Source organism: Pinus tabuliformis, chromosome 9 (assembly GCF_031772625.1).
Source record: "Pinus tabuliformis cultivar Carrire ecotype Pingquan chromosome 9, CPIR1, whole genome shotgun sequence".
Classification (NCBI taxonomy): Eukaryota; Viridiplantae; Streptophyta; class Pinopsida; order Pinales; family Pinaceae; genus Pinus; species Pinus tabuliformis.
Genome location: NC_142307.1, coordinates 1,330,730,410 through 1,330,756,957, shown reverse-complemented (window position 1 = coordinate 1,330,756,957; position 26,548 = coordinate 1,330,730,410). Strand labels below are relative to the sequence as shown.

At 40.0% G+C, this 26,548-nt stretch overlaps 1 protein-coding gene across 1 annotated transcript in view; it reads right to left on the bottom strand.

Annotated features, from left to right (window-relative positions):
• The window catches only part of LOC149153428 (protein RAE1-like), a 302,126-nt gene that overhangs the window by 1,867 nt on the left and 273,711 nt on the right, over positions 1–26,548 (bottom strand). The window lies entirely within an intron of this gene.

Genomic DNA, 26,548 nt, shown 5'->3' with positions numbered 1-26,548 from the left:
TTTCATTCCAAAATTCCCCAGATCAAGTGCTAGCCAGCAATGATGGCATTCATTGACATGACCCACACTCACCTCTGTATAGTGCAATTACCAGAGGCCTTTACAAGGACACATGTCTCCTCCTCCAGGTCATCATAACCATAACATTTCACAACATTTCTCATGAGTAGAAGACACAAGAGTCAAAGGTGCATCATGGTATCAAAAAAATTAAAAATAGAGATTATGACAAACATCAGGCAAATAGGAGGCCAACTGCAGATATATGCATATTTCCCCACTTGGATATGGTCAACAACTTTCAGCCACACACATTTGGCACTACACTCTTCTGAGTTCTCACTGGTTTGGTGCCTCTAATGTTGGCTATTATTTTGTTTTCGTAGTGTCTCCGCCATGGAAGATTGCACCCAATTTTTTTATTTAGGAAAGACTAGACATGCTAGGATATTTAGACACTTAGGACTTAGTGAAGATCAACTTGGTCTAATGTATTTTTAGATAAAAGTGTGTTTCTTTAGTATGTGTTGCCACAAAATCTAGCAGGCCTTGGAGGGGCACCCTACAAGCCTAACACCAGATCAAGTGACAACAATGAGGTAGTGGCTCACTGTCACCACAGCCAAAACCCCCTGCTCTTTACGGATATTCACCGATGGGAGGAGTCCCGGTATGTGACAAGTTCATCTAATGGATATTTTAAGGTTAGGGTACAATGTAACTCAACAAGGCCTTCTACAAGAAACGCACAATTTAGGCTCAAGGCTTCAGTAGGAGGCAATTCGCTTTCTTGATAAAGGCCTATGAGATAAAGCACAAGACCTAGGGCTTGATTGGTAAGTTGAGTGTTGGGATGGCCGAAGGTCAAGGCAAAGAGAAATGGTCTCAAACAATGAATATCAGATAGATCAAGGTTCATGAAACCCTCAAACAAGCCCCTAAGTTGAAGCGAGACTAGACTAGGGTTTTACCTTAGAGAAAACAACTAGGGCAAAGAAATTTATAGACAAGAATGAAATGGATGCCCACCAAAGGAAGATATTTTGTGGCAAATACCCTCCTCTTTACGCTTATGCTTTCCAATCCCACAAATGTACCTTACCTAGGGATTCACACCAAGCCCTAGGTAGAAAGCTTGGTTAGAAAGGGGCCAAATTTAGAAAAGAAGAATTTATGGATAAAAATAAGATTGATCACTAACAAAGGAGGCTAGTGCCTAGACCCTTGGGAGAATGGAGTCTATGATTTGATTGAATGACCAAAATGTTGCTAAGGAGGCCGAATTCTTGATGCCCTAGCACCAAAAACCCTAACAATTACCTAGGCAATGGATCAAGGAGATTTGTGGGAGAGCTAGTTAAAGTTCACCACTAGGAAATACATTCACATGTTATTCATGAGTAATGCATGCAATAGTGACATCTCAATAGCATTTAACAAATTTACAACAACTTAGAGAACAATAGAAAACCCTAGATTCAACATATTTCGTACATTAGACATAAAGAAAATAAATATTCAACGATAAGTTCACTTACAAGATAACATGCAAAGATTCCATCCATTGATCCAAGACAATAGCTCCAAAGACAAACAATTTGCTCCAAATGTCAAAATGCATTCATAGAAACCAATTACTCCAGAAGGCAAGATTGAATTCCTCATAAAGGCCAAAATTCCAAGTGTTTCATGATGATGAGATACAAATGAAGGCCTCCTCTATTTATATGAGGAGGCTGAATTCTAATTTAGCCTATTAGCCCCTCAAATCTATAAAATAATGGGCAAGTAATACTCTCAGTCACAAGCTGATCTAGTAGCTAATGAAATAAACTAACACTTTCCCACACGTGTGAGTCGTAGGAGTAATAAATGATGACATCATGCATGCATAGGCCCTTCTAGGGCTTACGTTGAGGGCTAGAGGTGCCATGAAATGTGTAGAAGCCCTCTAAAATCATCCTATAGGGGTTGGCCCCTAGATCTCTGACAATCTCCCTCTGTGAACCCCATTTTTGTTCTACAACACAAAAGTGGTCTCGTGTGTCCCCAAGTGGTAAAAATACCAACCTTTCCTCCAACATTGACAGCTCTCAAGGTGGTCGTAGCCCTCCCATGTCTCAAAGTATGAGACTATCCTCCTCTGAGCACAGGTTCATATGCCAACCCTCATGAAGGGCTAAGCCATTAGGGGGCATGCCTAGTCCAGGTGCATCATCCCATAAAAGTAATCAATGTAGGGAAAAGTGTTGAACTGTTGTGGGTGTTGGAGGTGCCCATGGCTATGTGTAATGCTCTACTATTGCTTAGAGTCCCATGGGTCTCAATGCCTCACCTGTGGGTGTCAATATGCTCCTCTGAAGGACTTGATCACCAATTAAGATGCCTAAACCATGATGAGACCATTGCCAATTACACACAATATCCATTGCAAGCATCTACATCATCAAGTACATTTAATCATATTTTGCATCTAAATGAACCAAGCTTGCAAGTAATGGCCAATTTGACACTTCAAACAAGGGTTCCCTTCCAAAATTAGAGCTTTGAACTTGTTAGTGTTACCTTCCTAGGTAGGAGTGGCTAATATCCCACCCTATTGCCCACCCTATTTGATGATGATGATGCACTTGGACCACATTGCCCAGCCAACCACACACTTGGAACGCACACTTCGTAGTTGGTCTAGGGCCTAGATGGGTCTTGTCTCATCTAGGGAGACAAGCGAGGGCTTGCATCATTGTTCGGGCCCTTATAGATGGAGCACAAGATTGCTTGATTCAACTAGAGACCCATGAGGCCATTCTTTGTGTCTCCACAACCACCTGGGAGCAGCACAGGTTATTGGAGGATGAATTGCCTTTACATATACGAGTCTAGCTGGCCAAATGGATGCCTCTTTGACTGGGGCAAACTTGACTAGGAGGAGCGCTGACTTGGCTTGTTTGGACTCTGGAGCGAAAAATTCAAATTTTCTCTTTTAAAACTGACATGAAGAACATGTCATATCTTTTCTTTTTTGAAAAGGTCATGAAGAACGTGCCTTATATTTATTATTACATATGCATCAAGGGCTAAAACTATTAATTATTAAGACAGGTCATAGCTACAAAATTCAACATTTTATTCGTAGGAATTCCATTTGATAAATTGAAACGACAAAATATAGTATTAATTGCTTGTTTTACCCCTAAAAATGTGGTTGACATCTAGATATTTATTGTCGTTACATGCAATTTCAAGCATTAAAAAATTATGTTGACCTATGCCTTGCTTACCTTTTTTATAGTCTTGACTCTTTATCCCCTTTGTTGATTTTATCATTAAGAGGTTATTTCTCTGTTGTTATATGCAATTGCATATTGTAAATCTACATACCATAAAACCCAAGTTTATAATAGCCTTCTTCTAGTTTATTGAGGTTGGTGGAAAGTGTACTTGAACATTTGTAACTCTTATATTAGCCTCTAAGGCTTTGCCGATACCTTCTCCCATAACCACTAGACTCCAATCACCCTTGAGCCCTACTTTATTAGAGACTTTTATAGGTGATTTATCTGCAAGATCCTTAAACAGGCACTTGGCTTGGAACCCTAGTCATCTAACCTCTAAGTCTTGCCAGGGAAGCTTCCCTTCTGGGGATAACAACCAACCCCATAATAGCAAGAGAGAGGCCATTGAGGTGACAATGGTGCCTAATCTCTTTGTTGCCATAACACCTAGGTTGCTTAGTGAGGCCTTGCACTAGGCCTACTAGTTTTTGTACTAACAATCCTCAAACCATGCAAACAATCATACAAAATCCTCTTTCTTTGTACTTGCACATTTTCCATACCATAGAAAACAGAGCAAAGCAACCTAACATTCTACATGGGTTTTCTCCCATGAGTGTTTACCAAGGAAAATTTTGTGTCTATTGTGGATAGTATTGTGGATGGTGTGTGTACCTATTTCTACCATATGTTTCTCACACCTAAACTAATTTATTCATTTAAACATAAAAATAGAAAATAAATAATCTGACATCTGGAGGGAAATAACATTCATAGTTAGAATTTCAGTGGTTTATCTAATCTGTTATGACAAACTATTCCAATGGAATATCCAAGGCAACTTATAAATCGACAAGTGTCCATTTCGTTAGATACATGAATATGGGGTTACTCCATCATGACAACATGTGTTAATTTTCCATAGTGTTCTATGTTGTTAGAATCACTTTAAAACAATTTCGTCAATTCCAATCAACTCGACGCAGTAAAGCAATTATAGATAGAACAATAAACAATAAATGCACACTAGAAGATAGCCAAGTACAATGAGACAAATATTTGGTCAAAGACCAAGGAAAAACCCCACAAGGAGGAAGACCCTTTAATAAATTCTTCTTCTTCCATTAATCAATCAATGTTTAGCATGACATACATAGTCCAAATAGTACATCAGACAATCAGTCAAGGTCAAAGCTTTGACTTGCAAAATCAACCAATCAAATATAAGTCAACAGTGAGAGATAAATTCAAATCTGATCAAAGGTACCAGTCTACAAATTTCTGCCCTATGAAAGCACAGTCAACAACAGTGAACGGTCATACCTAACCAGTCAATGTCATCGGTACGCTCAGAAAGTTCGGTCAAAACAAGAATGAACTCGACATCCTGTGTTCAATCAAGCCTAGTCAAAGCAATAGCAAAATCTCGGTCAAAGGAGAGAGAAAATCTCAGGTCGGACTTGCGGTCAACCTCAGTCAACCTGCCCAAAAAATCTCAGTGATAACCTCTGTCAATGCAGCCTCCCAAAACATAAATAAATTTTCCCAATCCAAGTCAAACGAGCCCAAGTCAAACAGAGTCAACATGTTAATTTGGTAGCTCAGGGACAAATTCCCTCCACTGGGAAGCCTTCATCATCTAGAGAAGCCCCTCCTAGCCCTTGGAAGAATTTAATTTGGTCAAGGAAAAATATTATTTTTAAGGTGAATCCCACGAGTGCACAAAAAGTATAAGTCATCCTGGGCAAGCTAATTTCACCCCCCAAGACACATATAAATAGACCTAATGTCACATCAATGTCCAACATCATCACATCGTTCATATCTTCTCTTCTATGGTTCGTATAGCTCTGGAATTATAGGTATAAGGCCACATGTGTGAAGGAGATAGAGGGAGGATTTGTTGACCAGCGTTGACATTTGTTTCAAACTGTTTGACTTCGATTCATTTTGGACATTTTGACTTGTGTTGGCCAAATTTCATATCTGTTTGGAAGGCCGAATTGACTGAAGGGTTGACCGAACTTTTCCAAGTTACTTTGATCAAGGTTGACCGAAATTGCATGGCAAGGGGTTTTGTAGGTCAAAGTTTGACTTTGACCATATTTGGAGGCACTATTTTGGGACTATTTTGATTGAACTTTCACCAGCATTCAAAGCCCAATCCTTTGATTGTTCACTGAGTTGATTTGGAGGAGTTTTGACCATTGACTATAGACTTGCTAGCGCTGCTACAATTGTTGTTGACTTTGACCATAATTGCAAACTTTGACTTTGGATCAGATTTGACTTTTGGGCTCATCTCTCGTTGGATATTGGTTAGTTGAATTGGATAGTCAAATTTGTTGACCTTTGACTCATTATTCATGAATTGGAATATTGTATCTCTGCACCGAACATTTGATGACAATCTAATAGAAGAAGAATTTTGAAAGGGTTTTCCCCCTTGTGGGGCTTCAGAAGAGCAACTCGATTTAGCTGGAGGAAAATTCGTTTTCAATTCCAGAGGCCACACAGAGGGTCTAGAGTGTCGAAGAAGTGATTTCCTTAATAGAGACAGGAAGAATGACTTCATCAGAGGCAGTTGCAGGCCAGACAGCATAGGGCTAGCATAAGCATTGTGTAGAGGCCAGCGTGAGGGTTCCGAGAGGACGAGTTTCTGAAGGAAAGTTGTGTCGGGGTTGCTTGTGGAAGAAGGGTAATTCCCTTAGATAATTTTGCCCAGATTTTCTTGTTTGCATTGCCAGTTGGGCATCCATAGATTGTACTCAAAATTCACTGTTGCATAATAATAAAACCCTCAGCTGCTACACTGGTTTTCCCAAGTTGGGGTTTTTTCCAAGGGTCAATTGTCCAAAAATGACAGTGTCATTTTATGGTGTGTGTGCTAGAATTTTCTCAGTTTCCAACGTCATTATTTTTCGGAGTTTTATTTGTGAAGGTTGCAATGTGATTAATTTGATATTTGTCGTAGCAAATAAATTGTTAAATTAATTAACAATTAGAAAAATTATTTCCAGTTGCTGCAATAGGATTTCAGCAGTGAGTTGAAATTTTCACAATCTCTCTTGTTCTTGGTTGTCTTCTATTGTGCATTGGATTTATTGTTCTATCTACAATTGTTTATTGTTACTAGAAGATTGAATTTATACCTAATAGATTAATTGTTGATTGAAGAAGAATTGAAATAAATGATTGTGCTAAGCATAGAACAGTGGAAAATTAACATGGTATCATAGTTGAGGTGAAGACAAGCCCAAAGAGACAAAAGACAAAAGCAATCATTGAAGGAATCTAATTGGAAAAAGCTACTTGGTCAAGAAGTCTACCTCATACTTCCAGGATGTAGAGAAGTTCAATGGCTCACCTAATTTTGTTGCTTGGAAGATCAGGTTAGAAGTAACCTTGGATGAACATGATGTCTTCGAATATGTAAAAGGAAAGGTATCTGAGCCTTCAAAAAATGCTCCTATTGTTGTCAAGGGAAGGTATAAGAAAGGTGAGATCAAAGCCAAGAAAATAACTATTGATTTTTTGAGAGATCATTTGCCCAAAACAAAAAGTCAACTCGGCCAAAACAGAAATCCTTCACCTCATTCACATGTGCGAAGTCAACATGCAATTTCAAAGATGTATGAACCACTTTTGATGTAATGTGTGATGTGATGCGATGGTCTCCAAGTAAGGTCAATGATGCTCTATTTATACGAGTGTCAAGAGGACCAATTACTCAAGGTGGGGCTTGTAATCGCTCAAACTAGAAGGGGTCCTAAAAGGGGATCCTTGGAGGGCTACTACCAGATTAAGGGCAACAATGGAGCAATATTCCACTGTCACCTTGACTAAGGCTCCCTACTCTTTACGAACGTTCACCGATGGGAGGAGATCTATTATAATAACAATCACAAAATTGAATGGATCAATGGTAGGATAAGAGGTGATCCTAAAAGCCTATTCACAAGAGAGGCACAGATACATCTATCAAAAACTGAAAGAAACAAGCACATAAGTGACACCGTTGTTTTTGGACTAAAGTCCCCGAAAAAACCCAATGCGGGAAAACCGGTGCAACTATTCAGAGGGTTTTATTATTATTTAGTTTCAGAATACAACCTGGGTACCAGAAATGCCTCACCCAACAGAGAATGCCCTCGACAGTAGTACCTCTTAGTCAGAGACAGATATTCCAGCAAATTCACCAGATGAACGATCCCATAGTAACAATACAACATCTATTTCTCTGCATCACCATATCTAGCTCTCCAGCTCCAATCTGTCCGACGAAAATCTCCCAGCGTTGCCTCTAAGGCTTGCGTCAGCCTCTCGGGGTTGTGCGTCAGCCCATGGAGCCTCTACATCTCACACGCTGGCCCTCACTGGCTCTGCACAACTCCTGGCTGCCTTTGTGTGGACTCTAGCTGGCTCTACGTCAACCTCTCCTGGCTTCTGCATTGATCCTCCCGATACTAATTATGCCTCTCTGTTATGTATTCACTGCCCCTTAACTGCAACTCAGATCACTTCACTCAATTTCCTCAGCAAACCCTGCCCCAGAAAATCGAGTTCTTGATCTCTCTTGGTGTGTTCTCCAACTGACCCTCAAGCCTGCTCTTATACCTTTCTCGTTGATCCATCAACGACCGATATTAAATCTCTAATCAACGGCTAAGATTAGATTTGGCTTGATCCATGACTTTTGAACCATTCTAACTCAGTTTTATATTAATTCACGTTAATATTTTATTTTTTCCTAAGTTCAATCTTAGGAACTCCATTAAAAATATTAATTATTTTATTATCTCCCAAACTGGTTAGATTCTGCCCAAACCATTTCTGGGTCTTAGAGATCCCATGTGCTATAGCCTCTCCACCAATTTTCGTGGCTAGAGCACATCCGATGCTACCCCAAATCAAGTGTGCTTGACTTAATCAGGGAGGAGAAGGGGATCAAGGAAGGAATTTTCAATGAAAAGTAATGCAATGATACCAATGAGGTTACTAGCCAAGGGAAACCTAAGGCAAGGAATGGTCTTCGAGCTAGGGCTTGCAATATCTTGAGATCCCACCGTCGGATTTGCTTGAAATTTGGAGGGCCTCTAGAGCAAATTTCAGCGCAATTGTGGACCAAAAATCGAAGTATTTGAATGGCTAGATTGTGAGATAAGTGATGCCCTAGGCGACCTAATGGGCTAGGCCTAGAAAAGAAGAGGTGGGAGAGAGAAAATTAGGTTTAAGTTGATCACCTTATGGTGGACCAGTGCCTAATCCTTTGGGGATATTCGGAGTTGAGTAATTATGACCATGGACATTGAATTTTCTATGTCAAAGAGGCCTCAAAGACAACTTCACATCATTGTTTTAAGAAACGGTCGTTACGAAACCGAAACGGCCTGGTTGATTCGAGTCAATAGCCAAATATATGACCCGGCCCTTGAAACGGTTCAGTTGGCCGAGTCACCCATGACTCGGCCAACTCGGCCGTTTCCGTTATGACTCGGCCGAGTCACAAACAAACGGCCCAGGCACACGTAAACAGCGTTTTATTATTTTTTTAATGGATTTTTTTGGTGTTTTTTGATTGGTTTGGATGTCAAGTAGTTATATGAATTTGCTAAATGATTTTTGGGGTCCATTTCCCCCCCCCCCCAAAACCCTATTTAACACACCCAAGTGCTCTCATTCACTCACAACAATCTTATACATTTGAGTGAGAGTCTTCTTTGAGAGTTAGTGAGTAGTTCTTGAGCTCGTTTTGGAGCAGCAGTGAGGAGTCTTGGAGGAGCATTGTAGCTGGAGTGAGGAGCTTCTTGAGCAGCCATTTGGAGCAGCATTGAGGAGCTGATTCTTGGAGCAAGCTTGAGGAGGCAGTTTGTGCCTGGAAGTATTTTTTTTCACCTCTATAAATCTGTTTTTGCTTAGTAAATTTTAGGTGCATATCTAGAAATCTTAGAGAGTGTTTTTTGTCAAATAAATGAACATTGAATCAAGGTTTTTTTTTTTTCATTTTCAGATTGTTTGCTTTCATTTCCTAGTCAAAAAATGGCACCTAGAGCAAGAGATCCTGCTTGGGCATATGTTGAAATGGTTGATAGTCAAATGCAATGCAAATTTTGCCATAGGAAAATTAAGGAAGGTCCTGGGGGCATTAATAGGCTAAAACAACACTTGGCAGGGATTAGAGGCCAAATTACCCCATGTACCTCACCAGAAATTGGGGAGATTAGGAAGAATTTGTTGGCCAGCTTTGAGAAATTTAAAGAAGGTAAGGCTAGGCAAAGAGACATACAGGCTGAAATTGGGAGGAAGAGGGTGATACAAAAAATGATGGCTGCCAACCCCCATTATGATTTTGAGGGTTCTTCCTCTATCCCTCAAACTGATACATCCAACCCTTTCTGATATGTTCCTCCCTCTTTTGGTTCTGTTCAAGATAAGGGAAAGGGTAGAATGAAAAAGGGTGATGTGACTATCAAAAGTTATTTCACTCCCTCCTCTCCATCAGATGCACATGGTCCTGAAGTTAGTAAAACTCAAATGCAGCCCACTTTAGATGACCAATGGAAGAAAGAATTGAGGGAGACTGCTTGTGAGTACATAGCTAGATGGTGGTATGATGCTGATATCCCCTTTAATGCTGCTCGTTCACCATATTATGAGCCTATGTTTGATGCCATACATGCTGCTGGAAAAGGCTTCAAAGGCCCTACTATGCATGAGCTAAGGGGGTTTCGATTGCAGAAAGAAATTCAATCCATTAATGAGTATTTGCAAGAGTTCAGGGACTCATGGGCAAGAACAGGGTGTACCATCATGTCAGATGGATGGATTGATCAAAGAAACCGTACCATCATAAACTTTCTTGTCTTCTGCCCACAGGGAACCATGTTTTTAAAATCAGTTGATGCATCTGATAAGGTAAAAGATGGCCACTTGTTGTTTCAGCTATTGGATCAGGTTGTTGAGGAGGTGGGGGTGGCTAATGTTGTTCAAATCATCACAGGTAATGCCTCTAACTATGTTCTTGCTGGTAAACTGTTAGAGGAAAAACACAAGACCATCTTTTGGACCCCATGCGCTGCACATTGCATAGACCTCATGCTTGAGGATATTGGAAAATTAGATTGGGTCAAAAACACTATAGATCATGCCAAAAGCATAACAAAATTTATCTACAATCATACATTGGTTTTGAGCCTCATGAGGAAACACACTGGGGGCAAGGATATTATTAGGCCTGCCATCACTAGATTTGCTACACATTTTTTGACATTGCAATCTATGCTTTCCCAACATAGAAACTTGCAAAAGATGTTTTCCAGTGATGAATGGAATCAAAGCAATTGGTCTAACAAACCAGAAGGCAAAGAATTGAAAAGGAAAGTTCATGAAGAAACTTTTTGGAGAAAGGCAGCAGAGATTGTGAAGCTTGCTGAGCCACTAGTTAAGGTGTTGCGGTTGGTGGATGGGGAAAGGTTGGCTATGGGCTTCATTTATGAGGCTATGGATCAAGCAAAGGAGCAAATAAAGACGGTATAAAAGGATAGAGTGGCAAAGTATGGGCCCATTTGGGGAATCATTGATGAAAGATGGAACAATCAACTCCATCGCGCTATACATGCAGCTGGGTATTTTTTGAACCCACTGTATCATTATAAAGCTAAGGAGTCAGGAGCTTTGAGGGGGGAGGTCAGAGATGGACTGATTGGTTGCATTGATCGCATGATCCGATTGGAGTCTGATCAGTTGGAGATACACCGACAGGCCAATATCTTTAGCAATGCAGCAGGTACCTTTGGGAAGAACCTAGCAAAGATTGCAAGAGAAGCAGATGAGCCAGGTAAACAAAAATTTCAATTTTCAAATTCTTAATAGTTTTACTTTTTTTTTTAAAGTTTGTTAAATCGTTTATAATTTGAAAGTTAGATATAATTTGTAATTTTGTTGAGCTAACTCATTACACTCCTATGTTTTTTGCAGCACAATGGTGGGAGGCCTTTGGTGGCCATTGTCCTGAATTGCAAAGGTTTGCAATTCGTATTTTGAGTCAAACTTGCAGTGCATCTGGGTGTGAGCGCAATTGGTCTGTCTTTGAGAGGATTCACACAAAGAAGAGAAACCATTTGGATCAAAAACGGTTAAATGATCTAGTTTATGTCCAATACAACCTTCGGCTCAGACGAAACCATTTGCTAAACAAAAGACCTGATTCAAATCCCATTGTGTTGGAAGACATTGATCCAACATCAGATTGGGTAGTGGAGAGTCGTCCAGCAGAGTTTGATCCTAATGAGGATGTTGATGTAGATTTAGATATGGAGACATCAGTTGAACTTGAACATGTTGTTCAACTTCAGCGTGTTCAGTTGAATGCAGATCCCAATCCACCAGCCTCAGTCTCACAGCTAGCAAGGACTCCAGTTGTAGGTGCTTCCTCTGCTCAACCACGACAGAAGCGCAGCCGCATATCTACTCTATCTCAGCTTGCATCTGCTGCAGTTGCACAGCCTGCTAGTGGTACCACTTCTACAGTTGCAGTTGGAGATGATGATGAGGAGGAGGAGCCATGGGGCCCCCTGTCTGACTCTGATGATGATGATCCAGAGATTGATCGACATGATCTTGGCTCCTCTGACAGTAGCTACTAGCCAGTAGTACTATAGTACTAGCACTGGAGTCTGGTCACCGTCACAGTTTACTTTTGTTGTAGAGGCCATTTCTAGCCTCCTTGGTTATGTGTTTTTTGTTTTGAGTCTTTGATCATGTATGACAGTTGACTATGTATTGCCATTGGGTACCATTTTGATATAATGGATTGGTTCATGAGCCTACTTTGATCATATGTTGTCTTCCATCTATATTATAATGTTGTGTGTTTGGAAACATGAATGAAAATCTTTAAAATTATGTTTAAAATATTTAAAATTATGTTTTTTTATAAAAAAAAATAAATATTTAATGTACTTTTTACAACGACCGAGTCATTGAAATCCAGCCGGCCGAGTCATTACCGTTTCGGAGTCGATCCTCGGCTGAGTCGGAGTCGGAGTCAGAGTCGATCCTCGGCTGAGTCAGAGTCGGAGTCGGAGTTTTAAAACTATGCTTCACATAGCATTAGGGCAGCGACAAAAGCAACTTTAAGAACTTTATACTTCGTTTTTCAAATTTGATGGCTTATCAAGATGAATTCAATGAAGAAGCATCTCTAGGAACATTGATTCAAAATACATGGTCCATACATGAAGCATCACTATCTAGAAACTGAATTGTCACAATTGTGCATAAATGGATGCAATAAATTAGCCCTAGTATAGTGAAATCCCAGCAAGAATGTATGTGACAAGAATAGAAAGGAAAATAGCATTAAATTGTACCTACATGTATTAAGAGTATATTCAACCATCAAGAATTTTCCAATAATGAAGCTCCAAGACAACAAAAAATAATCCAAACATCAAAATTCATTCCATGTGTGAAAATTTGGATGCCTAAATTTCTAATGCAATAACTGATTAAGTTTCTTCTATTTGTTAATTACTGGACAAAGTTATTTACTGTTTCCTACAGTAAACACCGAAACTAATACATTGCAACCTTCACCATTTAAAATAAAATGCGGAAACAAAGAAAGGTGTAGCAGCTGAGGGTTTTATTATTATGCAGTAGAAATTTCTGAATACAATCTCTGGATGCCCTATTGGCTATCCAATACAAAGAATATCACTGACAGACTAGCCCATGGCGGCCACTGAATGACTAGCCCCTGGCTGCCTCTGCATTGTCTCTACATAATCACTGCGTCAGCCCAGTGTCACACTTTCTGGGGTTTATGTCACTCCTCCCAACTAATCGACTTGCCTCTGAGATTCTGACTTCTGCGCTCCTGGTCTCACACCCCGACTTCCAGCTACAGAAATTGATCCTCCAACAAATTTCGGATCTCCTCAATGATCTTCGTCAGCCTACGCTGCCTCTGCGTGACCCTGCGTCAGCCTCTTCTGGCTTTGCGCTAGCTCTCTCGAATCTCTCTCTGCCTCCTCTGTTCAGTATTCCCGGATCAAGAGAAATCTCCAACCGGAACTATCCTTGCCCCTCACTGCAAAAGCTCACTTTGAATTTATCATCGGCAACTACTATGCTTCATAAATTCCATCTTTTGAACTCTACTTTATGTGCTCTCTAAGTGCCCCTCAAGCCTCTTCTTATATCATTCTTTTGGACAACAAATCGCCCAGATTAAATTCTAATCAATGGCTTAGATCATTTTGGCTTGATCCTCGTCTTCTTCTAGAAGTTTCACCCACATTTAGATTAATACCCTTTAATTATTTTAATTTCCTACGTTTAGCCTTAGGGTCCCTTAAAAATAATTAATTATTTTAATAAAACTGCCTTCGGGTGGAATTTCCCAAAACGATTTATGGGTATTGGAGAATGCATGTGTCTAAGCCTCCCTCCAAATTTTGAGACTTAGAGTACATCCGATGCTACCAGAAATCAACACTCCCTCTTAGCGAGGAATGTGCTCTAGCAATGCACCCTGCTGAAGCATCAATCTGTTTTGTAACATCTCCTTCTGCGCTGCTATTGTATGACATCCTACCACCAACTACTACGCAAATGTTGCATATGTACTTCTGCTACCCTACCACTGTCAACACTGCATCCGTACTGCGACTCCCTCTCAATTCTACATCTGTGCTGCCACTGGCACTGCCACTGCCAATACTGCATCTGCACTGCAATCTTCTCCAACTGTTGCTACTACTGCATCTTCAACGGAAAAGTATCCCAAATTACTGAACAAGTGTTCAACATGATGCATCTCGTTGTTGGAGTTATGACTGTTGCTAGTCTCTACGCTGACCCTCTGAAGCCTCTGCGCTGCTGCTGACTCTACTCCGTGCCAACTGAACTGTTGTCAACTCTAGCTTTGCACTGCTCAGTCTCTGGAGCTCCTAGCCACTGTAATTGTCACTCCGGCACTCCTCTACACCAACTGACACTGGTCCATCCTACTACTTCTGATCTGGGCTCCTGTAGCAAGGACTTGATCTGAGAGGTGGACTCCTCAAGGATACTGCCCATATGTAGTCCTTTTGAACTACAGTTCTAGATCTCCCCACCTCCCTCCTGGATATGCCTGGGCTGTCATGGCGAAATCCTCCTCCTCGATCTTCGCGGCTGCAACCTTCGGATCATGCTTCTCATCTTTGCGCTTCTTCCTGAGAGGACATTGTGTTGCGTAGTGACCAAATTCAACACACTTGAAGCATTTGATCTTTGAAACATCTTTATTCTTCCTCAGTTGCTCTTGCTGCCCCTTGGATGCGAGGGTTGCATTCTCTTCCTCCTCATTGGGCTTCAACCCACTACTACTGATTCTGTCAAGTTTACACTTAACCAAGTCTCTCCTCAACTCCTCTTTCTTAAGAGCTGCCCACATTCCATCCCAGTCTGGCAAAGTTTCCTGCCCAGGATGCTCTAGACAAAAGCTTGCCACTCCTCAGAAACTGAATTCAGGGTCAGTTTTACTATCTCGGAACCTTGAGGTGTTGACCCCATAACTGCCAGCTCCTCTCGGGTCTCCTAAAGCTTAGTAAGGAACAAATCAATGTGTTCCCCCTTCTGCATCCGAGTAGATCTCATCTTCTGCTCCAAGTACATCTTCCACTGCTCGAAAGATCCCTGCTATAGCGTTGACAAAGCATCCCACATCTCCTTGGCAGTGTCTCTGCCAGCGATGTGACATACTATATGATCCCTCACTTCGTCGAGGATCATTCTCTTGGTCTTTTCCATTTCTCCCTTGTACTTATTGAGTGGATCTAGATCTGTGGACTCAGCTACCACGTTGTCGACATAGATCTTGAGAAAATGCTCATCCAGAAGGCACGACATCCTTGCCTTCCCAATCACATAGTTGAATGCACCATCCAACTTGTACTGATCTCTCAATCCACTAGCTGCCATCTTTGCCAAACGAAAGTGTCGAATGACCTCCTCTTTCTTGTTGCTACTCAACAAATGATAATTCAAATTCCCTGGCTAGGAACTCTCTAAGGAATAAATTCCCTCAAGTGTCTCTCTTCTTCCTTCTGACCTCATTCTGCCCAGCAACTGATGCACGAGCATTCAAACTTAGCCAGCAATGTGATTGTATGTTTACATGTTGTGGCTAACAAGAGATGAATTTCATTGACCTGAGTGGTCAAAATCAATTCTTAGTAGAGAGGATTCGATCTCTCGAATTTATCTTTGCTTTAATTATTGTAATAATTAGATCACTTTATTATTTTAGACTAAGAGATAAGTTGTTAGCTAAGTCACCTGACATGAGGATTCGGGACACGTAGGATTCGAGATTCGTGGTGTCAGATTCGGACACGCTGACCCCCCGGAACAGGACACGTTAGGACACGTTATATATTATTTTATTAAAAAAAAAAAATATATATATATATATATATATATATATATATATATATATATATTTAAAAAATATACATATATATTAAAAATTAGATATTATCATATTTCTTACACAAATTTTAATTAATGATACAAATTTATTGATTTCAAACATAGATCTTCATCTATAGCTATTAGCATGCATAGTACATACAAAATTCAAATAAATGTCAGTGGTACTGGTCACATAAATGATAAATCTATTAAAAATTTAAATCATGATTCATAATTCATAACTAAAAGACAACTTACAACTACAAGATAGTAAGATAAACACATTGACAACTGTAGTTTTCTCATTAAGTCATCAAATCAAAATGTGTTACATAGGTAGTGTTGGTGCAATGCCAATGGCAAATAGAAATAGAAAATATAAAACAACTACAGGTATACAAGCCTCAAGGCATCAATCAGCATCAGAATCAGCATCATTGTCCCCATCATCATGGTCCCCACTGCTCTCCTCTGCATCCTCCTACTCCCCTGTATCCATAGTCGCCTCTGCATCTGCTGGTATGGAGGTTGACCCCTCTAAGTCATCAAATCTAACAGCTCTAGCACTGGATCATTGAGATCCATGTTGGCCAATGCCAACTCAACAGTGGTGTCTAGACCCATATCATCAGGAACAGTGTTACTTGGGAGCGGGAGCGAAAACGGGGAGCAGGAGCGAAAACGGGAGCAGGAGCAACATATCCAGAAGCTCTTGGTTTGGTGCTCTTGATTAAATACGAGTTCCATACCCTAATACATGACAAAATTCAATGGAAACATTGCAATCCCCCAATCCTAAAATCCTGAAAAACTGATAAGTCTGCTGGATTTTGAATGAAATCTAAAATTCTACTTTCTCCATATGAAATCCAAGGAGGCCGGAACCACTCTCAAACATCCTGAGTCATTTCATGGTAATGTTAAAAATTTAAGTAAAAGGATGAAAATGAAGATTAAGGAGAATTTCACTTTTACTTTAAGAATTTAACATTACCATGAATAGCATATCAATACTAGGGCCTAGACTTGATCATGAAGCTGCTAAAATGCTCTACTCCTTGCTCCAACAGCACAAATCACTTGCCAACAACACAAATCACTTGCCAAATGACAATTTTAATGAGCAAACACGCCCTTTTCATTCCCGCGCTGAGCTTAGCGAGTCCTGCAAACCGGACACGTGTCCTAAAATCGCGACACGCTTTTGAAAATCGCGACACGCCCTCGGACACGATGTGTCCGAAACGGACACGACGTGTCCTGTGATTTGGACACGAATCCGGACCGAATCGTGTCGGATTTGCCGGATTCGGGATTCGCAGGGGGTTTAGGACGAATCCGGTGACTTAGGTTGTTAGTATAGGTGTGTCTCAGAGCTTGGAAATAGGGATTTAATTGTTACTCTGATAAAAATAAGGATCGAGTTGTCAATACAGTTAGGATAGGATTAGATTCATAAAAGGAAAACAAATGTAATGACAGAGAGATTAGATGATCGAGAATAGAGTGAGTAAGCGAGAGTTTGAGTGAGAGATAGGGTTTGAGATTGAAATAGAGGTCAGACAAACTGTTGTAATCGAGTCGAGAGGGCCAAGACTCTATAATTTACATTTTTTTGAATAATTGATTGAAGTGTGGTGTGGACGCACTGTTCTGGTGCAGAAATTCATTTGTAGTTGTGTATCAGCGTGTTCTAGACCCTAATCGGGTATTTTACTCTATTTAAACACTTTATTTATAAATCACAGTCAATTAGTATTAAGAGTTAATATTGAGCTTAAGCGCTAAATCTTTCCTTAAGCGTCTTTATTAAGATTGTGAATTAAGCACGTGGTAGTATTTGATATTGGGAAGTGGTATCTCGCGTGCCCTAAAGGTGGTAAGCGGTATTCCTAAAGTTCACGCGATTACCCTAAGTGGGTGACACGTAGCACAAGAAAACTACTTTTCTCGCGCGCTCTCTACCTGATATCGGTCGTGCAAGAATCTACGCGAGATTGTGCGTCAGCCGTTCGATTGGATGGGTCACATCGATGGTGGAGATCGTCTGAGTTAGTTGGTGAGCAGACGACGCGATATCCATTGGATTTGGAGAAGTGAGATCAACGACGCGGATTGAAGCACTTGATAAAAGGAGAAGTCAACGAGGGACCGACAAGGACTGGTCAGATAAGCGGGACCCTCAGGGGAAAAATCCTCATACAGAATCTGTTTGTGCGCAGCTAATTGGTTACAAAGTTAACCCGTAGTCTAATTCCAGACTACCACCCCATTTGCGTCAACCTCCTACGTCATTTTGGTATTGAAGCATAGAGATTAAGTTTTGCTACAGTAAACATGCCACCAAGGAGAGAAGGAGGCATAGGTCGAGGGAGACCTGTAGCGAATGCAGTTCTACTGGATGAGATCTAGAATCTGTGTACAAGGATGGAGACAATGGAGACTGCTCAGAGGAGAGCACCTGATGAAGGAACTGCCAATGCTGCAGAAGAATCTTCTAAGGAAGAAGAGGAGGATGAAAGTGAAGCTGCCAAAGTTATCAAGATATTGGCTGAAGCAAGTGGAAGACCAAAGGTGGAAATGCTTTTGCATGACGGGAATCTCAATGTAGAAGAGTTGATGGATTGGATCAGTTCATTAGACAAGTATTTTGACTATGAGGAGGAGGTTGATGACAAAAAGAAGGTGAAATTTGCAGTCACCAGATTGAAGGGTCATGCAGCTATCTGGTGGGATGAATTACAAACATCCAGAGCAAGAAAAGGGAAGTCCAAGATCAAACAATGGGATAAAATGGTAAGTAGATTGAAAGCCAAATTTATGCCAAAATATTATCAGTTAAATCTTTTCAGACAGTTACAAAATTTGAGGCAAAAAGAAATGACCGTCAAAGAATATATATAAGAGTTTTATAAGCTGAATGTTAGAGCAAGATATGCAGAGGATGACATAGAGAAGGTAGGCAGATATATCAATGGGTTGAGGTATGACATACAGGATGAAATTAGCTTGCTGAATCTGAAGACAATTGAAGATGCCTATCAAGCAACTTTGAAGGCAGAAGAGAAGATGTTGAGGAAGCAAAATCAGTGGAATAGAGGAAAAGGTTTAGCAAGAGATAGAGGAACTACCAGATCAAGATTTCAACACTATCAGAGTGAAGCAAGAATTTCTAGTAGACCACCACAGAGAGGAGACTTTAGTAGAGGAAGATTTGCACCAAGAGGAAGAGGCCGAGGAAGAGAAATTTGGTGTTACACGTGTGGAGAATGGGGACCATGGATCATGGGACTGTCCTCATAATAAAGTAACAAATCAGAGGAACGTGAATGTGGTTGAGGCAAGGGAAGAGAAACCTCAAATTGCAAACAAGGAAGAATCACCTGAAGTAGTAGAATCCTTGTTGTTGGAAAGGGTATTGCTTAAGGCAGAGAAAGAGACAAGAGAACCAGCTCAGAGAAAGAGTTTATTCAGAACTACATGCAAGTCCAAAGGAAAATGTTGTAAAGTGATAATTGACAGTGGAAGCACTAATAACCTTGTTTCTACAGAAATGGTGGACAAGTTAGGACTAATGAAAACAGTACACCCTACTCCTTACAAAGTGTCATGGCTGCAAAAAGGACATTAGCTTATTGAGACATAACAATGCAAGGTAGAGATACAGATTGGTACTTATAAGGATCATGGGACTGTCCTCATAATAAAGTAACAAATCAGAGGAACGTGAATGTGGTTGAGGCAAGGGAAGAGAAACCTCAAATTGCAAACAAGGAAGAATCACCTGAAGTAGTAGAATCCTTGTTGTTGGAAAGGGTATTGCTTAAGGCAGAGAAAGAGACAAGAGAACCAGCTTATTGAGACATAACAATGCATGGTAGAGATACAAATTGGTACTTATAAGGATATGATACTGTGTGATGTAATGCCAATGGATGTATGCCATGTGTTGCTAGGAAGACCTTGGCAGTTTGATCGAAAAGCTATTCATGATGGGGGAAGAAATACTTACACTTTGGAGAAGGACGGAAATAAACACACACCACTGCCATTGAAGGATGAAGCAGGCAAAGAAGCGCTTGGAAACAGAGTTATGCTGATGAGTGGGAAAGAATTGCTCCAAGAAGTCAAGAAGGATGAACAGATGCATTTTGCGGTCATAAGGAGATCTAAGGTAATTTTAACTTCCACAAACTTAGATGATTTATCTGAAAAAATCAAAACTCTGTTGAATTCTTTTGTTGATATTATTGTGGATGAGTTGCCAAATGCATTACCACCAATCAGGAGTATTAGTCATCATATTGATCTGATACCTGGAGCAAGTTTGCAAAACAAAGCAGCATACAGATTAACTCCTCAAGAGAATGCAGAAGTTGGAAGACAAATGCAAGAACTGATGGATAAGGGATTAATCAGAGAGAGTCTTAGTCCATGTGCTGTACCAACAGTACTTAGTCCAAAAAAAGGTGGTGAATGGCATATGTGTACAGATTCCAGGGCCATAAACAAGATTACTATCAGGTATAGATTTCCTTTACCATGCATGGATTATTTGATGGATTGTTTAAGTGGGTCAAAATATTTCTAAAATAGATTTGAAGAGTGGATATCATCAAATAAGGATTAGAAAGGGAGATGAATGCAAGGCTGCATTTAAAACAAATAGTGGGTTGTATGAATGGTTAGAAATGCCTTTTGGACTCACTAATGCACCTAGCACATTCATGAGATTAATGAATGAAGTCATGAAGGAATATGCAGGCAAGTTTGTCATTGTTTATCTTGATGATATTCTAGTTTTTAGTAGAAGCAAAGAAGAACACTTGGAGCATCTTAAGTTGGTTTTAAGAACTCTGCAGAAAGAGAAACTGCTGATAAATCTGAAGAAATGTAGTTTCATGAAAGAAGAATTAACCTATTTGTGATTTATAGTTTCTAAAAAAGGTTTGAAAATGGAGCCAGAGAAAGTCCAAGCAATTTGGAACTAGCCTACTCCAAGAAACATATTTGAGGTAAGAAGCTTTCATGGTCTTGCAAGTTTTTATAGAAAATTTATCAGAAGTTTTAGTCAAATTTGTGCGCCAATTATTGAAAAAATCAAAGAGACTAATCAGCTATTCAAGTGGACAGAAGCAGCAGACCGAAATTTTAAGTTACTGTAGAAAAAAATTACAGAGAAACCAGTTTTAGCTTTACCTGATTTGGGAAAGTTTTCCAAGTTAAAACTGATGCTAGTGGAGTTGCAATTGGAGCAGTTTTGAGTCAAGAACATAGACCAATAGCCTACTTTAGTGAGAAACTAAATGAAGCTAAGAAGAAGTATTCTTCTTATGATAAAGCATTTTATGCTATTGTGCAAGCTTTAAAAAAATGGAGACATTATTTGCTACCAAAGGAGTTTGTATTATATTCTAACAATCATGCACCATAGTTCATAAACAACCAGCCAAAATTGAATCAGAAACATGCTAAGCAGGTAGAGTTTTTGCAGAGTTTTAATTTTGTGATAAAACACACAAGCGGTAAGTTGAACAAAGTTGTTAATGCTTTGAGTAGGGTAAATTTCATTGTACAAGAATTAAGAGTTTTTTTTTCAGAACGAAAAAGCTTGATCGTTTTATATAAGATATATAAAGAGGCAGATTAGTACATTTGCTTGTAATTCTGAATATGACCCATATAGGTCTGGATCATTTGACGAGCTAAAAAGCATGGAGCATAATCCAAAAAAAGGCAAGACATTTGCCCGGACAAACGACAGATCATAGACTGTCAACCAGCTTCAAGATTACATTGTTCATAGAAGAGACATAGGAGAGGCAGATGCGGAGCAAGGAAAACAATACATAGAGAATTCACATGATGCATCATCGTTTAAACAAAAATCGGAGGGAATGAAAAGCAGAAGACAAATAAAACCGGTGCATACCTGAGGGACTGCTTTACTAAGAATTAAGAGTTGGTGTTGTAGGATTTGAAGAAATGGTTGATATGTATAAAGATGATGCAGAATTCAAAGATATTTATGCAGTTGTACAAAATCCAATAGTTCATAATAGAAGTCAGTGGTTAGATTATCTTATCCAAGGAGGTTTACTGTTTAAAGGTAACAAATTGTGCATTCCCAAATGTTCTATGAGGGAAAACATAATCAAGGAGAAACACAGTGGAGGATTATCTGGTCACTTTGGACAAGACAAAACCTTTGCTCAGGTAAATGCTTTTTACTATTGGCCAAAGATGCAAACTGATGTTAAGAAATTTGTTGAGAAGTGTAGGATCTGTCAGCATGCTAAAGGGAGAAGCCAAAATATAGGATTGTACCAACCATTGCCAATACCAAACCGACCATGGGATGCAATTAGTATGGACTTTGTTTTGGGGTTACCTAGAACTCAAAGAGGGAATGATTCCATTTATGTTGTGGTAGATAGATTTTCCAAAATGGCACATTTCATTGCATGTAAAAAGACTAGTGATGCAACACATATTGCTAATCTGTTTTTTTCAGAGGTTGTAAGGTTAGATGGATTGCTTGTAAGTATTGTGTCTGATAGGGATACAAAGCTTGTTGGGCATTTTTGGAGAACTTTTTTGAAGAAACTAGGTGCCAACCTTAGTTTCAGTTCAGCAAATCACCCTCAAACAGATGGACAAACCGAAGTGGTAAACAGAAGCTTGGGGAACATATTGAGAAGTTTAGTGTATCAAAATCCTAAGGAGTGGCATTTAGCACTTGCTCAAGCTGAGTTTGCTTATAATGACACTCCAAAACGAAGTACTGGGATGAGTCCATTTCAGATTGTTTTTGGAATGAATCCAAAAGGTGTGTATGAGCTCAGAAATTTGGGTAAATAGGAGACAAGAAGTGCAAAAGTTGAAGAGTTTGCAGAGCAGATGCAGAGATTACAGGAAGATGTCAAAGGCAAATTGTAGGAAAAGCAATGGCAAATACAAACAGAGAGCTGATATGAAGAGGAGAGAAAAAGAATTCCAAGTGGGAGATCTAGTGATGGTATACTTGAGAAAAGAAAGATTTCCTGTTGGGACTTACAATAAACTAAAGATGAAAAAGATAGGGCCATGCAGAATTGTGAGGAAGTTTTCAACTAATGCTTATGAAATTGAATTGCCAGAAGGGATTGGAATATCACCTATCTTCAATGTTGCAGATTTGTATCCATACAAAGAGACAGAGACAGAGCTACAGAAGGAACCTACAAAAGATGAAGTTCAAACTTTAAACTGGGAAGAACAAATGCCAAAGACAGTCAAGAAAGAGGTGGAAGTTGTTTTGGAGAAAAGAGTATCCAAAGGAACCATAGGACAGTATTATTTTCAGTATCTAGTCAAATGGAAGGGACAGCCAGTGGAGGATGCTAGTTGGATAACAACAATAGAATTACAGAAGTATGGAGCAAATCCTAGAAGTTTGATGAAAAATTCTTTTCTTCCTCCAGATTCTGATGCAGGAGCATTCGTACTTAGCTAGCAATGTGATTGTATGTTCACATGTTATGGCTAACAAGAGATGAATTTCATTGCCCTGAGTGGTCAAAATCAATTCTTAGTAGAGAGGATTGGATCTCTCGAATTTATCTTTGCTTTAATTATTGTAATAATTAGATCACTGTATTATTTTAGACTAAGAGATAAGTTGTTAGTATAGGTGTGTCTCAGAGCTTGGAAATAGGGATTTAATTGTTAGACTGATAAAAATAGGGATCGAGTTGTCAATGCAATTAGGATAGGATTTGATTCATAAAAGGAAAAATAATGTAATGACAGAGAGATTAGATGATCGAGAATAGAGTGAGTAAGCGAGAGTTTGAGTGAGAGATAGGGCTTGAGATTGAAACAAAGGTCAGACAAACTATTGTAATCGAGCCGAGAGGAACAAGACTTTGTAATTTCCATTTTGTTGAATAATTAAATGAAGTGTGGTGTGGATGCATTTTTCTAGTGCAAAAATTCATTTGTAGTTGTGTATCAGCATTCTGGACCCTAATCGGGTATTTTACTCTGTTTAAACACTTTATTTATAAATCACAATCAATTAGTATTAAGAGTTAATATTGAGCTTAAGTCCTAAATCTTTCCTTAAGCGTCTTTATTAAGATTGCGAATTAAGCACGTGGTAGTATTCGATAGTGGGAAGTGGTACCTCGTGCGCCCTAAAGGTGGGAAGCGGTATTCCTAAAGTTCACGCGATTACCCTAAGTGGGTGACACGTAGCACAAGAAAATTACTTTTCTCGTGCGCTATCGACCTGATATCGATCGTGTAAGAATCTGTGCGAGATTGTGCGACAATCATTCAATTGGACAAGTCACATCGACGATGGAGATCGTCTAGGTTAGTTGGTGAGCGGACGACGCGATATCCGTTGGATCTATAGAAGTGAGATCAACAGCGCGGTTTGAAGCGCTTGATAAAAGGAGAAGTCAACGAGGGACCGACAGTGATTGGTCAGATAAGCGGGACCCTCACGGGGAAAATCCACATATAGAATTTGTTTGTGCACAGCTGATTGGTTACAAAGTTGACTTGTAGTCTAATTCCAGACAACCACCCCAATTGCGTCAACCTCCTGCATCAGTAGTTGTCTGCAGAAAACCGTGTCAGACCAGGAACCCCTCTTCGTTGAAGCTACTAAAACATTGCTCTCTCTGTCGTTGACAGATTTCAATCTGGAAATCCTACCTCTGTCGACTCACTCAGAGAGAGATTTACCACGAAAATCTAGCCCTCCTGGCCTGAACTGCGCAATCCCTCTAGGGATTCGATTTGCTGCCTACACAGCACTTCGACCCTCCTCTTCAGTGCTGGGTTCTTCTGGCACTGTTCTCTTGTTGCACCTGCACCTCTAATACAATGTGAAAATATGGATGCCCAAATTTCTACTGCAGCGACTGATTACGTTTCTTCTATTTGTTAATCATTGAACAAAGTTATTTATTGCTTCTTGTAGTAAACACCGAAACTAATACACTGCAGCCTTCACCATTTAAAATAAAATGCGAAAACAAGAAACTGAACAAGAAACAAATACACAACACATCTACACAGTTATTTTTGGACAAATGTCCCCGGAGGAACCCAGTGTGGGAAAACTAGTGCAGTGGCTGAGGGTTTTATTATTATGCAGTAGTAATTTCTAAATACGATCTCTAGATGCCCTGTTGGTTATCCAGTACGGAGAATATCACTGACAGAGAGATAAGTGAGATTACCTCACACTATCACTGGAAATCATGGTTGATCCAGCCACTGAATGACTAGCCCATGGTTGCCTCTACGTTGTCTCTGTGCAGTCACTACATCAGCCCAGAGTCACACTATCTGGGGTTTTTGTCACTCCTCTGTACTAATCGATTTGCCTCTGAGATTCTGACTTCTGCTCTCCTGGTCTCACATCCCGTCTTCCAGCTACAGAAATCAATCCTCCAACAAATTTCAGATCTCCTCAAGGTTCTACGTCAGCCTACACTGCCTCTGTGTGGCCCTGGGTCAGCCTCTTCTGGCTCAGCATTGCCTCTCCGAGATCTCTCTCTGCCTCCTCAATTGAGTATTCTCATATCAAGAGAAATCTCCAACCAAAACTATCCCTACCCCTCACTACAAAAGCTCACTTTGAATTTCTCACCAGCAACTGCTCTGCTTCATAAATTCGATCTTCTGAACTCTACTTTATGTGTTCTCCAAGTGCCCCTCAAGCCTCTTCTTATAACTTTCTGTTGGACAACCAACGGCCCAGATTAACTTCTAATCAATGGTTTATATCATTTTGGCTTGATCCTCGTCTTCTTCTAGAAGTTTCACCCATAGTTAGATTAATATCCTTTAATTATTTTAATTTCCTAAGTTTAGACTAAGGGTCACATTAAAAATAATTAATTATTGTAATAAAACTGCCTTCGAGTGGAATTTCCTAAAACAATTTCTGGGTATTGGAGAATGCATGTGTCTAAGCCTCATTGCAAATTTTGAGACTTAGGGCACATCCGATGCTACCAGAAATCAACACCATGCTCCAAAATTCATCCTCCGAGAAGGATCGCGAAATTCTCAAGAGAGATACAAGTCCAATCAAGGTCATGATGCTAAAATGAATCCTCATCACTTCTATTTATACACCTCTAATTAATTCGATTTAGCTAATTAGGCCTACATTAGACCCTAAAATAAAATAATGTGCAAAATAACTAACTTTTGGTGACAAGCCCACCAAACTAGCTCACAAACAAAAGAATAAGCCTCTTAAGAGGTCGAATGATCAATAATAAATGTCATTGGGTCTTCTAAGAAGCCTGACGAAGTCCATAAGTGCCATAATGATGAATAGAACTCCCAAAAGTAGTGGACAAGGGGTTGGCACCTTTTTCTCCAAATAATAAACCTGTGGTTCCCCCAATGGGTGTGGGGGCACACAAGTAACCTCATGGGTCTCCAAGTAGGTCGAAGATGCATGTAGACCATCTATGATGGCTTAGATGATGGTGTAAGTGATGCCACATCAACATCCAAGTGTTGGAACATCCGCGAAGTGCATGGTACAACTGTGGGGTTGGTTGGGCATGGTGAACCAGGTGCATCTTCCTCATCCAATTGGTGAATCTCAAGCAATCTCTCAACATCTATGGGGATCCATGGAGTGCAACCGACTTTTGCGGAGGCCCATGGCTCTCTACACACACCCTACATTTGTCAATGTAGCCTTCTGGAGGGTTAGGACCCTGTATAGGGATACCAAAACCAAAATGGAGAGCATCTGCAATCCTGTATAAGATCTAATCCATCCCCTAGCCTTC